A 15,000-nucleotide genomic window follows, 5' to 3' on the forward strand; every position below is an offset into this window, starting at 1 on the left:
GAATTTTCTCATCCTATATTATATTGAATGATGTGGGTTGCTGGTGATAGTTAAGACTTCATTATATATATATATATATATATATATATATATATATATATATATATATATATATATATTATATATATATATGAATGTCTTTTTCTGTAATACTACAGTGTAATATGAATATAAGAAGGCCATAAAAACACTATTTTAAACATTGAAACCATATATTTTGGGCACTAGCTTCTGTGCCCCTGTTCACTGCAGAATATGGACAGGTGGAAAGTTACAATGGTATATATACAAAAACATAAAGGTGTGGCCCAGGCCTCCCGATGATATGGAGGTGGCGTTTCTTGGAGAATGGCCAAATTCCCTAGTGGTTTTGGCCTCATTAGCTCCGTTTGGCGATGGATCTGGCGGTCGCGTTTCTTGGGTCATCTTCTTTCACGAGGGTTTGAGGATTAAGGTGTCGATGTCATCCGATTTCCAATGTCCTCCTGACAGGTTCATATTGTTGGTTTGATTGATGATAGCAGATTCCAGCATCCCTTCTTTTGTACGGACAGCTACTTTTGAAACCAACTCCGCCCCACTCCAGTTAATGACATGCCCTGTATTTCTGATATGTAGGAAAATTCCCGAACTCTCGGGGCGTAACGTACTGATCTTTTGTGCTCTGTACTGATCATAAGAAAACAGAACAGGTATGCATTTACAGTATATAGAAAACCCACTTCACTGTCTCCTACATTCATTTCTTAAGCTACCACGACGTCTCCGTAAAAATCATGGTAGGGTGCAACTTATTCCTCAGAGGACTTAGGATATGTTCAAATGAGTACCTGGATAAAGAATTTAACACGATCCGCCAACACCTAACGCAACTGCTATATCCACCACACATTATTGAAAGGGCTATCAACAAAGCGAATAAAATATACTATAAGGGTCCCACTCACAACAGACCAATAGATTTCAACAACAAAATAAAGCTTCCATACGATGAAAACATCCAAAAGGCCTCGAACAACTCAGGCCTAACAATCCTTTCATTTTCCATTATCCCAAATCCATCAGGAGTTCGCTCGTTAACGTATACTTAAATAACAAAAGGAAGAAGCCGGAGTTTACAAGATACCGTGTAGTAATTGTCAGGACATCTCGCAGGCGAGACAGGTAGATCACTCGCAAAGAATAACAGAGCACAAAATATCAGTACGTTACGCCCGGAGAGTTCAGGAATTTTCCTACATATCAGAAATACAGGGCATGTCATTAACTGGAGTAGCGGAGTTGGTTTCAAAAGTAGCTGTCCGTACAAAAGAAGGATGCTGAATCTGCTATCATCAATCAAACCAACAATATGAACCTGTCAGGAGGACATTGGAAATCGGATGACATCGACATTAATCCTCAAACCCCTCGTGAAGAAGATGACCCAAGAAACGCGACCGCCAGATCCATCGCCAAGCAGGAGCTAATGAGGCCAAAAACCACTAGGGAATTTGGCCATTCTCCCTCCTCAAGAAAACGCCACCTCCATATCATCGGAGGCCTAGGGCCACACTTTATGTTTTTGTATATATACCATTGTAACTTTCCACCTGTCCATATTCTACCAGTGAACAGGGGCACAGAAGCTAAGTGCCTGAAATATATGGTTTCAACGTTTAAAATAGTGTTTTATGGGCCTTCTTATATTCATATATATATATATATATATATATATATATATACTGCATTAGCCATGCGGCAATAAAAAGACATGGAGGGTTATTCAATCCTTAATTCAGCAGTACCTGGAGATTAACGGGGACCTCTCTCACCTAAGGTCGTGAAAGAGAGAGAGAATGTGTGTGGGCAAAAGTTTCCCACAGTGACCCTTCATTTCCTTGTTTTCTTGGTTTTCTTCTATGGTTGCCCACCAGCGACGTCACAAACATGCGCAGTAACGCCGGGACGGTCTAACTCTGTATTCTATTAACCCTGCTCAATTCCCAGGTGTTCTATGAGTAGTGCATGGGAATAAGAAATCAATATGCCCGATTCGTTCCTCGCAAAGACGAAGGCCTGTTGAAGTCACAGGGCTTTGCCGTAGAACATTTTATAACTTAAGCTGAGTCCATGTGACGAGACATAGGGGACTGTAATTATCTATCTACACTCTATCCCTCTGTTTCATTATTTTAACTTCTTTCATATTTTATCAGCTCTCTCTCCCCTCTTACTGTTATTTCATATTTTATCAGCTCTCTCACCTCTTACTGTTCAGCCTTTCTGACGTCGGTGGCAGAGAAAAAATCTTCATGAAAGGTATATCGTGTCTTGAGAGTTTTAAGAAAGTCTTACTGTTTTATAATTTCGTTGTATTCGTAATACCAAAATACCCCCGCTATGATAACTGCTGCTTTCTCAAAACAAACCAGAGATACCATGCTGGAAGTAGAAATGTGTTATTTGAAAATATAATTCTATATAACGATTTATACCGAACTTACAATTTTCCATATTTTCAAAGCATGTGGTCCAATAGAAAGAGTAAAAGTTTGGTAATTGTGGGAAATGTTCTTCCTTGGTTACCTTTTCAGCACTTTCCCTGCCAAGGAAGCCAAAGGAGCAACGACCGATAGAAAGGATAAGAGCTCATTCTCAATTATTATAAGTTGTTACTTATTTGCTCCACGCATTTGCATCCCTTTCAGTATTAGAACATCATATGACAAAATGTGAGTGAGTTCCAAAAGTTAGCCATTGAGGAACCACCTTATCTTCTTCGTGAAGCAGAGACTAACAGAATCCCTTAGAATTTTTCATATTTTTCCCTTGGCACATACAAACTTAGATGATTCTGTTTGGAGTTCTGTGCTTTTGCATTAATGCTCTGTTTCATAAGGCACATTGCTTTTTTAATTGCCAGATGCAGAAAATGAACTCGTACTACATTTGTTTGACTCATTTTCTATTGTCTGTTTTCCTGATGAGCTGAAATTTTCAATAGCGCTAAGCCAATTTTGTTTTTATTCCATCACCTGACCACTATCCTTGCCTGTTAGCAAAAGACAGTTATACTGTACTGTTTCAGTAACTTCTGTTGTTATTGATGGTAAGATGCTATTATCAATATCATAATTAGCAGTTATAATATTAGCCTTGCTTTGGGTAATGGCAGCAATCCATATTCTGTATATATTTGAAAAAAATTAAACTACTTATTCTACCCACGACAGACTATGAGACCAGAGTAGGTCCTGAAAACTGATGAGCCCCTTCGAATCACAAAGACCTGTGTTCAGTGTTCAGTGGAGATGAAGTTCTTGGTTTATTTTTTCTTACTTAGGAGGTGTGTTATGATTTTGATGTTGAGGTTGGGTATCGATGTCATTCTTAGCTAGTAGACTAATTTTAATTTCGCTCTTTCCTATGCTAGACAGAGTCGTGCTTATCCATTTTTGCAATAAAACACTCTCTCTCTCTCTCTCTCTCTCTCTCTCTCTCTCTCTCTCTCTCTCTCTTAGTTAGGACAGCCCATCTGCTTGAAGATTTCATTTATATCTTTCTGTCTTAATTGATCCATGTTTGTCCGTTGTTGTGTGTAACTTCTGTAATTTGTCTCTGTCTCCTATTTATCCAAGATAATAATTTTTTCCCTCAGTTCCAATAGAGTTCATGCCTGACTGCATACACTAAACAGGAAAATTGTTTGTTGTATTTCTATTCTATTTTATTTTTTTACACGGCAAGGCTGATAATCCAGTGTTCAGTTTTCGTCCTTTATTCAAGGCTTGGGGACATACACGATGAGGTAGAAATATATCAGAAGCCTGTCTTTGTTTGATCTTCCCTAAGATCACTCAAGAATTAACTCCCAAAGCAACAATAATTACAAATGACAACCGAAGATGAGTTGTAGGAAAATCTAACTAACCTTTAATTAAATTTCTTTATATTATGGGATGGGAGTATCTTGGCTGTTAGTAGGTATGCAAAAATCGTAGTATATAAGCTAAATGATTTAATAACTTGGTCAGCCGCAACGCAGTGCTATATATAAAATCAGTCAATGAATATATATAGAGCAATGTAATTTATGAAAGGTCAAATCCATTAAGTCAACTGAGTTAACCTAGCCTTCCTTGCATAGCAACGACCCAAGACAGTTCTGATGCCACAGCCATCTACAAAATCAGCCAGTCAGTCAAAATAGCTTACCCTTTATTGCCTACCAGTTGCAATACAAGATCTGTGTACATATTCAGTCAGTTAACTTAACCTATCCTTGGCTTAATAGTAATGACTCAGAAAAGGCTGTGTCAGGGCGATCAACACCAGTTGGTCATTCAGTGTAACCTACTCTTTCCTGCATGGTAACATGGCCCATGAAAGTTGCAATGCCAGATCTGCGTACAAGTTCACCAAGTTAGTAAACCTAACCTAATCTTGGTTTCAAAGAAGTGACCCAAGATTGTTGTGATGCCTGATTTGTATGCGAATTCTTTCATTAATTAATGTATCCAAGTCATGTTTTTTATCTTTTAAACCGAGAAAGTTGCAGTACCAGACATGCGCACAAATTCAGTCAGTTAGTAAACCTAAGTTAACCTTGCTTTCATAATAATGACCCAAGACAGTTAAGATGACAGATTTGTAAAAATTCAGTCTGTCATAGTATAAAACAAATCTAATCTTGCCGTTGTAGCAGCTTAGCCTTGAAAAGTCGCAATGACCATACAAAATCACTCACTCAGTAAACCTAAGCTAACCTTTCTGTTATAGTAACAACCCAAGACAGTTTCAATGCCAAATGTGGACAGATTCAGTCATTCAGTAAACATGAGCTAACCTGACTTTCATAATAACCACCCAATACAGTTTGAACGCCAGATTTGTGTACAAATTCATCCAAGAAACTTGCAATGCCAGTTTTATGTAGAAAACCAGTTGGTCAATAATCCTTTCCTAAGCTTGCTTTCAGAGCAACTTAAAAAGGGGAACGTGCAAAGCCATATCTGTGTACACCTGGCAGACCTAGATTAACCTCAATACGTGACCACGACACTGGATGGCTGCAAGAATAACGTGTGTGTGTAATGAGGTTTTACCGCCTATCCCTCATAGGCATACAATGGCTTTAACCTTGAACTTAGTATTCTCCTTGATCCCTCTCTCTTATGAGTTATAAAATCCGTATAGTGCTTTGTTTCATTTACTTGCTTTCGCCTAAAATATAGAGGAAATAAGCATTAATAATGAATTGCATAAGTTTATTTTTCTTATTGTTCCAGTGTTAAGCTTTCATTTCTGTTTCCATCACACTGAGAGAATGTCTTGTTAAGGTCACATGGGTTCAACTTAGAACGTTTGTGTTATGTGTTGAGGGTGAGTGATGGGCGAAAGGGCCCAAACCATGGGAATCTATTTTCCTCTGGTTCAGATCTAAAAGTCTCTGCTATTTGTCTCTCTCTCGTTATTACTTCAGCTTCTTTAGATATTAGTGTTTCCCTTTCGTGTTCTATAACTCTCTCTTCGCCACCCACAGTGGATTGGAGGAAATTCCAAGAGTTAAGTGAAACAGGAGAGAATGCAGATGAATTAATTCCATCCCCAGAACCACAGGTCTGCTCCAAAGATGACGACAACCAGTTCCTTGGTGGTCATCGTAATTCACCCCTTTGCATCGAGCTACAAGAAAAGCTCTGGCTTGATGCCATAGACACTGTACTGAAGAGAACATAATTATAAGAAACTCAGCATTGTTCTGTTGAACATTAAAAGCAGCAAAACGCCAGATATGGTACTCTTTCATCTCCTTATGAATAGTTAGAACACCACTAACTGCTGTATGTAGTAAAGGAAGATAGATAGTAGGTAAATTTAACTCAAATCCACCTCCAACTTCAAAAGTGAATGGTCAGTTCATTACCGGTGTGAATGGGCATTTCTTCATTGTATCATGCAAATCTGAAGTTGATCCAGGATAACAGTACAGAATAAAATAAAAAGGAAACTTAGATTTCTCAACCTTTCTTCTAGAGAAGAAAGGTATCTTATCACCTATTCCTTGGGAATGCACTCAACAGCTGATGTGCTGATTTGGCTTGAGTCTTCCATTTGTGAAGCATTTGCCTCTGAGCAGCATCATGTGACCGTATTTTTTAACTTGAAAAAGCTCATGACGCTGCCTTGTGACATGGTATCCGTAAAACTATACATGAATAAGATTTGAGAGGAAAATTACCTTTGGTTCTCCAAGCATTCTTGGCTCGTCAGTTTTTCCAGGTCAATTTTTCTACTCTCTGAAAGAAAATGCCAAGAGGAAGGTGTTCCCCAGAATAGTGCGCTAAGGGAAACTATTTGCCATAGCTGTAAATGGGATTTCCTCCATCATCCCCGATGACATGTTGTCCACACATTTTGTACATGACCTTTCCATATAATTTTTTGGTAAAAGGGAGCTTCCAAATCATTTGTTGGTTCAAAGGAAGCTTCAACGTGTAATTGATAAGATAATTCACGGGGCTGACCTGAATGGTTTCAAGTTCCTCACAAATAACACTCATATTTATTTTTACCATATTCGAGGTATGCATCCAGATCCAGATTTTCACATCAAAGGCCAGAGAATGACGTGTAGAAGCAACTCTCTTCGTAGAGTTAATATTTGATCACAGGCTGACATGGGTTCCCCATTTAAGAGATTTGAAAGCCTTGTTTGGAGGCTCTGAATATTGTGGAAGCACTGGTCTATACTTCATGAGGTACAGATTGCAAAAATTTTTAAAAATTATATAAAGCCCTTGTCTTATCAATACTGAATTATTGTTGTGAAATACATTGATCAGCCACCCCAGGCCGACTAAAGATTTTAGATTATGTGCATCACAGTGGGATTAGATAGGCTACACGCATTTTTAGAGCTCTGCCTTTCCAAACGTTTTAGTGGATGCAGGAGAACTACCTTTGGATTTTCACAGACTGTCTGCCCTTACTTGAAGCTAGCATAGGTTACAGATTCCTTAACTCTCTAGCTTTCCAGTCTGCCAGCAGTAAGAATTATTTTAGATGTTATGAGTCCCATCCAAAATCCCCTTAACCTTACGGCTACGGTATAAAATAGATACTGAACACTTTTAACATAACCAGAAATGAAGTGCTTCCTTTCAAGATAACAATCTCTCTATGGAAGTTCCCAGAAACACAATTTCCTAAATATTTCATTGTGAAAAAGAAAAATATGACAGAGATGACGGCCTGCTCATTTTTAAGGAACACCTTTACAGAGGGGTTGCCAATGGCGAAAAATAAATAAGAAGCGAGAGAACCACTTCACAGGAATTGCTTCAAAAATGTACTAATCCTGTAAGTAAATTTAGATATTTTTCACTATTTACAATTGTATTTGACTCAGCATTCGTTTTATTTCAGAGAAAATTAAATCACTTATTGGCAAAAAGGTAAAATGCTATCCATTTAATCACATTAGAAGTCTAAAAGTAATTATTTTGCTTATGATATACCAGTTGAGATTACAATAGATTCAGTAGCCATTTTCATAATCAAGCTTAGTGTTATAATAAGAGACAGCTTCTTATTCATTTCTGCACACGATCTCTAATAATGCTCATAGATGTCACACTGTTTACAAATGCACCCCATTTCAAGTCTTCTTTGGTGTTTGTCAAATTTATCAGCATTTGTACAGAACTGGATGCGTAACAAGGCGAATAACTCAACCTTCATGTTCAAAACCAAGAAACACTATAGGCTAAGAGGTTTTCCCTAAGATGTCAGGTGATGTAATGCTGTCTTGACAAATGTCGGTAATTTCACTCGTGGGCACATCTCAGTACGTTGAACACGAAAAAAAAAATAAAGATATTTGTTTTAGCTTGATTGATTTTAATGCTTAACCTTCTACACTGATGAATTGTCATATCGGTGATAATATTGAGATTTACGCCAATCCAGAAATAACACACGCAGGTCGACCACATACCGATTGAATTAAATATAAACGATTGAATCAATCAAAGAATATACTCACAAGAGATGGATACCTCTTCAATTAGTTTAGAATGTGAGATCTTACTAGTCTTACGACGGCCCACCAACTGAATTCGACTCGAGCCTTCCTACTCGAATGCACCTCAATGCAGTTCTGTGGCCGTGCCCGTTTTCTTCAAGTAGTCTGTCAGCGCCCCTCACTGGTGTACTGCATTTTGCCGCCCCCCGCCCCTCAGAGCTTAACTGCACTTTCTTTAACCCTGTTGTCCACCCTTTTTAACTCTGACTTCTTAGTGTAATTGCGGATTTTTCTCCCAGTTCCACCCGTAGATCCTCTTGCTTCATCATTATTCTCTGGCTGTCTATTTTGCTGTCCAACTGATCCGAGGCGCCACCGCCCCCCCTCCCCCACACCCCGCCCCTCTTCTCCCCCTGTCAGTCGTTGAATGGCCGACAGTACCCAGTGCTTGGCTTCAAATTATCTTTTTTTTTTGTTTATCCAATATCCTTTCGAATAGCCAAGGCGAGCGGACTCGATGTACGCCCTAAGGAACATCAGTTCTGTTTTTGTTCATCGGGTTTAAGGAAATTGATCATCTGAATGGAGCCAGTGGAAAGTTTTCTTATGCATCTGACAGCAGCAGCTTCTAATACAGGCCTGGTTAATAGTCTTGCTTTACTTCGAAATCTCAGATTAAACTTGATTAGTGAATATTCACTATAATAATTTTCTGGATGCATTCTCCCCTTCAGTTCAAGATGGTGAATTCGGTATCAGTGAAATATCTGAGGCTTTTATATATATATATATATATATATATATATATATATATATATATATATATATATATATTATATATATATATTATATATATATATATATATATATATATATATATATATATATATATATATATATATATATATATATATATATATAGTGGGTGCGTTCATGCTGAAATTCTTAGTTTGGTTACCATGACAGTCTAAATAATATGTGTGTACTCTTGTGATCATAATAAATTCTCAATAACCAGGACTTAGTCTTTTGACAAAAATTATGTCAGGGCTCCAGTAACGTCTTGTTCATTTCAACTTGAATCGTAGAAATTACAACGAAGGTGGTTGTGAGTGACAGTGAGGCCACGAAATCGATTTAGCTAGCTAGAGATAAGTTTGGGGTAATCGAAGTTGATTTTTACTGGTTATAGGGTATCATTTGACCTCAAAATGTCAGTGGGGCCTTCAGATATATATATATATATATATATATATATATATATATATATATATATATATATATATATATATATATATATATATATATATATTGGTGTGAAAGTTTAGGCTATCCCCTCAGCAGAATAGCAAGAAGGCACCCTAAAGCAGACAGCTTGGTAGATGGTTTCCTTTATTCATCACAGCCTACGTTTCGAGATCCTTGTCTCATCCTCAAGGCTAAAAAATACAAAGTAAAAATATACAAATACAGCAGAAGATTTAGGATATAATTACAAATAAAAATATGATAAAGTAAAACAACAGTAAAAAAGCTAAACCTAAAAATAAAATTGTTAAAAAAAGAGAGAAAAGAAATAAAAAATTTTAATTCAATGAGACCTTGTTCTCAGGTTCGGTTGCTGTATGAAAAATAATAAACATAAGGTGGGGTGTGGTTTAAGCTCTATATAGGGGCGTGGACGAGGAATGATTGTTCAAAGAGGGTACAAGATACTAACCAGTCAACACGAAAACCACCTCCCTATTCTTGAATCGTTAGCGATCAAGAAGCTTGCTCTCTTTGAACAATCATTCCTCGTCCACGCCTATATAGCTTTAAACCCACACCCCACCTTGTGTTTATTGTTTTCATACAACTGAACTGAGGAACAAGGTCTGTTAGTTAAAAATTTTCTATTTCTTTCTCTCTCTTTTTTTAACAATTTTATTTTAGGTTTACCTTTTTTTACTGATGTTTTACTTTTATCATATTTTATTTGTAATTATATCTAAATCTTCTTGCTGTATTTGTATATTTTACTTTGTATTTTTAGCCTTGAGGATGAGACAATGATCTGAAACGTAGGCCGTGATGAATAAAGGAAACCATCTACCAAGCGGTCTGCTTTAGTGTTTTCTTGCTATATATATATATACAATTATATATATATATACATTGGTGTGACAGCGAGGCTATTCCTCAGCAAAATACACAAGAAGGCACTAAAGCAGAAAGCTTGGTACATAGTTTTCCTTTATTCATCACGGTTTAAGTTTCGAGACCCTTGTCTTATGCTCAGGGCTAAAAATACAAAGTAAAATATAAATACAGCAAGAAATGTTAGTATTTATGTACAAATAAATTATGATAGTAGTAAAGCATCAATACAAAAGGTAAACCTAAAATAAAATTATTAAAAAAGAGAAAGAACTGGAATGTTTCAACTAATAGACCTTATTTCTCGAAGTTCAGTTGCTGTATGAAAAAAAAAAGTGAACATAAGGCAGGATGTGGTTGCCGGGGCGTGGACGAGGAATACTTGTTCAAAGAGGGAACAAACTTCTTGATCGTTAACGATTCAAGAATAGGGCGGTGGTGTTCGTGTTGGCTGGTTAGTATAATCTTAAAATCGTTATAGTTTATTTTACTTTTGCATAGTTTTATATGATTTCTAATATTTGATGTTTCAGGACTGGACAACTGGCACCCACTACGAAAGCGTGTTTCCCACGTATGTCTGACAGTGGCATTGACAGCAAGTAAATAAATAAACAACACCGGACCGCATTGCAGGGGGGAGTTTTTCTTTGTGACGAAACGTGCTACCAATAGTTCTTGGGTTCTTAAATATGAGCTTTATGTCAACTGCAGGAAAATAATTCGTTAAAATCCCTTTTAGATCAGGTAGGAAAAAAGGTGTCATGTGTGAATGGAAAACTTATATAGTATGTTAATTTATGTGCCAAGTGTGTGGTAGCCTGGGGGGTGGTGAAAGGACTTATACAATGTTTTCTTAACATATTTTAAAAATAAATTGGATGGATAACAGTTGGATTTAAAATAATTATAGAGAAAACTTATTTCGTTGTGAAGAAGATTCCAATCAGATGTAAGTGTGATGGCCCTGTGGAGGAGAGTGGATAGGGAATTCAATTCAAAATTATAATAACATGAACTGTAAAAATTCTGAGTGGGCTTTTACATGTAGGCTAATAGCTATAGTTATCCCTCAAAGGGGTCGATTCATAGTTTCATTGTTAGGTACCTTATTTTTTTACTTTTGCTATATCTCTTTCATTATTTGTGCTTTTCTTCTTAGTTTCTTCTACTGTACCGGGTGCTTCCACTGCTAGGACCCTTGGGCCTGTAAATAATAATAATAATAATAATAATAATAATAATAGGCAAGAAAAGGCACATCAAGTGAAATTTTTGGTTCCATTTTCTTGCTATATATGCATTTTTACATATAATTTTACATAATACTACTCTTAGCATATAGAAGCTCCTGCCATCGTCATCAGTATCCTGGTGATATGATTTTCAGTCGTTGGAAACCTTCACAAACGGAGCCATCGTGAGCTAAGCGCACTGTTGCGTAAATTGTTCATTAATGTAAAAAAAATTTATAACATTTCACCTAGGGCGTGATTGTTCGTCGATTTTTATCAACAACAATAGTAATGTGGGTGCGCGATTCCATGTATTGCTCTGGCGTGTTTTGCTATAAAATTCCCTGGGGGCATTGGTGGGTATTACGAGGACAGGGGAACTGTATACACTTATCGTTCATGACTATCCATGATAGTCCGTTCTTCTACCCTAATTGTTCTGTCATGTGTACATGAAAGAAAGTGAGGAAAGTGCTATTTACGTGTGATGTGAAGTTGAGCCTTCGCAAGGGCATTGACTTACAAACAGTGGAGAAGGAGGTGGTGATGATGGAAGATATGGAAGACTTCTTCAGGAGGAGGCTCAGTCAGCACTGGACACTCAACACCATCAGGAAGAGGTGGAAGTAGTGGAGGTCGGGGAGGAGGAGAAGTTTCTTCAGGAAGAGGCTCAATCAGCACCGGATACTTAGCACCATGAGGAGGAGGGGGAAGCAGTGGAGGCGGTGAGGCTATGGAGGAGTTCTTCAGAAGGCTCAATCAGCACTTTGTATTTAGCATCACCAGTAGGAGATGGAGGCAGTGCATTCGGTACAGTTCTGCCTCGAGAATTAATGATATTAGAATTCAGGATTTCATCAAATGAAGTAACAGAGAACTGTAGTTGAACTCAGTCCATACCTCGGTCTCAGACTTTTACTCCTAGAGCATATCTGAATGAGAAGGTATATGTATCGGCTAAACCCATATATTGGCCAGGATAGTCTATGCTGCGTAACTTGAATGAGCAGGTATATGCTGCGTAACCTATCTGCTACAGGCCATCTTTGTCCAAAATAATTAAAGTCATTATTTGAGATTACGTAATCCTTTAGTCACACTTTAAAGCGTATTTTCTATTTTGTTATTATTATTTGGTGAATTTGATATATTCTTCGCTTATCAGATTAAATGTGTAGATGCAGTATTTCTTTCAGAGCAGAGAACATCAGAAGCCCATCGAAACTGATTTAGTATAACCAACGAATAGCAACAGGATAACTGGCAGAAAGACCAGAGAGCAGGACAAGGTCTCAAAACCTAAATTGATACATGCTGAAAGGTTATGGAAAAACAAAGTTAAGATGTGCCGTGTGCAGGAGTTACCCACTGAGAAAAGTTCTCTATTGTGACAAAGGTGCATTCTATTTTCTTCAGTTAAGGGTAACTGGAGGAACTTCTGTAAAAATACACACCCGGTCTTGGAATTTCAACACACCTAGTGGGTACAAGGCAGAGGAAAGTTAAATTTACACTTTTATGCTCTCGCAACTGCACTCAGTTACTAAAGTCAAACAGTATTCAGTAGAAAGGTTCTTATAATGGCTACAAGTAAAGTAAATATCAGAAAAGCAGCAAAGACTTGTAGGAACAACTTCAAAGCAGCAAAGACTAGTAGCAACAACTTCACAATTATTGATTGAAGGATACCAAGGCGGGGACTTCCATAGGATAACGAAGGAATGCTTAATAAATGTACCCTCGACTTGTCTTTCAAGCTTGTCCTATGCCGGACCGTACAGGTGTGTTTCACTATCACTATCATCGTCACTTATTCGTAAACACTTATTATTATGTAATAAAGAAAAACCCATGAACTTGCACAGCAAGCTTCCACATAACAGGTCTCGATGAGAATAGAAGAAAGATGCCCATGAACCCCTTACACACTAGCGGATCCCGGGGGCCGGGGTGGGGGGCACCTGGGCACGTGCCCCACCCGCCCCCCATGAAAAATTATGACAAAATAATATTGAAGATTTAGATGGCGATAACATAAATGAGAAATATAAAAATGGGGAAAAGTAAAAGAATCTATTGTAGAAATAATAATAAAATGTTGAGAAATAATAATAATAATCTTAATAATAAAAATGATACATATATATATATATATATATATATATATATATATATGTGTGTGTGTGTGTGTGTGTGCATATACATATATGTATATAATATGAAAATTGGCGGCCCTCCATGAAATTTTTCTGGATCCGCTAGTGCTTTCTGGATGGGTATTGTGTGTCAGGTCGCTTGAATTGTAATGCATTTGAATGAACAGCCAGGTTAGGACTGGAATGCTGAACAAGTTGTATAGAAGAAGAATGTAAAGAACTTGCCCTAAGCAAAATCTGCCACTGTTTGGCAGTGCTGAAAAATAACGCCAAGATCCTGTTTTGTTTTGTTAACAAGCTTGAGTGCTGATTATCATGCAAGCCTAACACCGTATCTCTCCAGCTTCAGTCAATCAACTAATGGCTAAAAAAGGTACGAAATGAATATGCACATAAAATAAATATTACATCTCATAAGGACCTTGCCAAGAAATATAGTATATTCATGGGTATTTTCAGATTACTACCCTTATACGTGCTGCGTTTCAGGTAATTAAGGTCGTTAGTTCTTAGTAACAGGCAGGAAAAACCGCCTAAGTAATTTGAAACATCGCACAAGGAGAGTCCATTCGGTATTGAGAGAGCAACTGGAATAACTTTAAAACCTCTTGCTATCTGTGAATATGAATTTTCTGTTCCATCATCAGCTGAAATAGAAATTCTATTAAGATAGATGAGCTTTTTCTGAGATGATGCATTCTAATGAGAAAACGTTCACTTGTAGAAATTCCAATTCAAGGCACTACAGTGGGCGTACAACCAAAGTTTAAATGTATTCTTTTACACAAGTTTACACATACATTGGATAGCATGTGGTCCAAGACATGAAGAAAAACTCGCGCATTACTTTCGCTGTCAAGTACAGAAGCATTTTCTGTGGCACAAGTTCAAAGATGCTTTTGTATGGTTTTTCCTCTCTCTTAACAGTTTAGTATTCTGTTCCTTCGGCAAGTGGGCCTTGTTTTAATCTGGTATGTTTTTTTTTACTATACATTTAATTATATATTATGTTATGAAATATATGATAAATTATCATATGGTTTTAAGGTATTAATAATCAATTATTTTTTCTCTTCTGCCTTGATAAGAGAAAAGACAGCGATGTTTGTATAATTAAGGTTTTGGGTGTACGGAGAGTTTTTTTACGTCTAATTAATTAGCTCGAAAATAATACAAGTATATAACTTATATAATTATATATATATATTATACATACATACATACATATATATATATATATATATATATATATATATATATATATGTGTGTGTGTGTGTGTGTGTGTGTGTGTGTATAGAAAGGCAGAGAGAGAGAGAGAGTATGGTACAGCAAACACAGCGCATAAATTAGAAAAAAAGCAACATTATCGTGATGATACCCACGTACTATTAAGCAAACAAATGATTGAATGTCTGCCCACCGTCCACCTGGTGGTGTGAATGCTAATTATGTTTGCATGTT

General features: G+C 37.0%; 1 protein-coding gene across 3 annotated transcripts in view; it reads right to left on the bottom strand.

The window, feature by feature from the left end:
* Positions 1-8,163, bottom strand: part of LOC136855009 (facilitated trehalose transporter Tret1-like) — a 16,234-nt gene extending 8,071 nt beyond the window's left edge. Inside the window, exon 1 of one of the 3 annotated variants that reach the window (XM_067131717.1) lies at positions 8,043-8,138. The gene's annotated coding sequence lies outside the window, so the exon portion shown is untranslated. Of the gene's footprint in view, positions 1-8,029 lie in introns of all 3 variants that reach the window. The other 2 variants (XM_067131719.1, XM_067131716.1) reach the window with 2 other exon arrangements.
* Positions 8,164-15,000: the final 6,837 nt, after the last annotated feature.

The sequence above is a fragment of the Macrobrachium rosenbergii genome, chromosome 30 (genome assembly GCF_040412425.1).
Source record: "Macrobrachium rosenbergii isolate ZJJX-2024 chromosome 30, ASM4041242v1, whole genome shotgun sequence".
NCBI lineage: Eukaryota > Metazoa > Arthropoda > Malacostraca > Decapoda > Palaemonidae > Macrobrachium > Macrobrachium rosenbergii.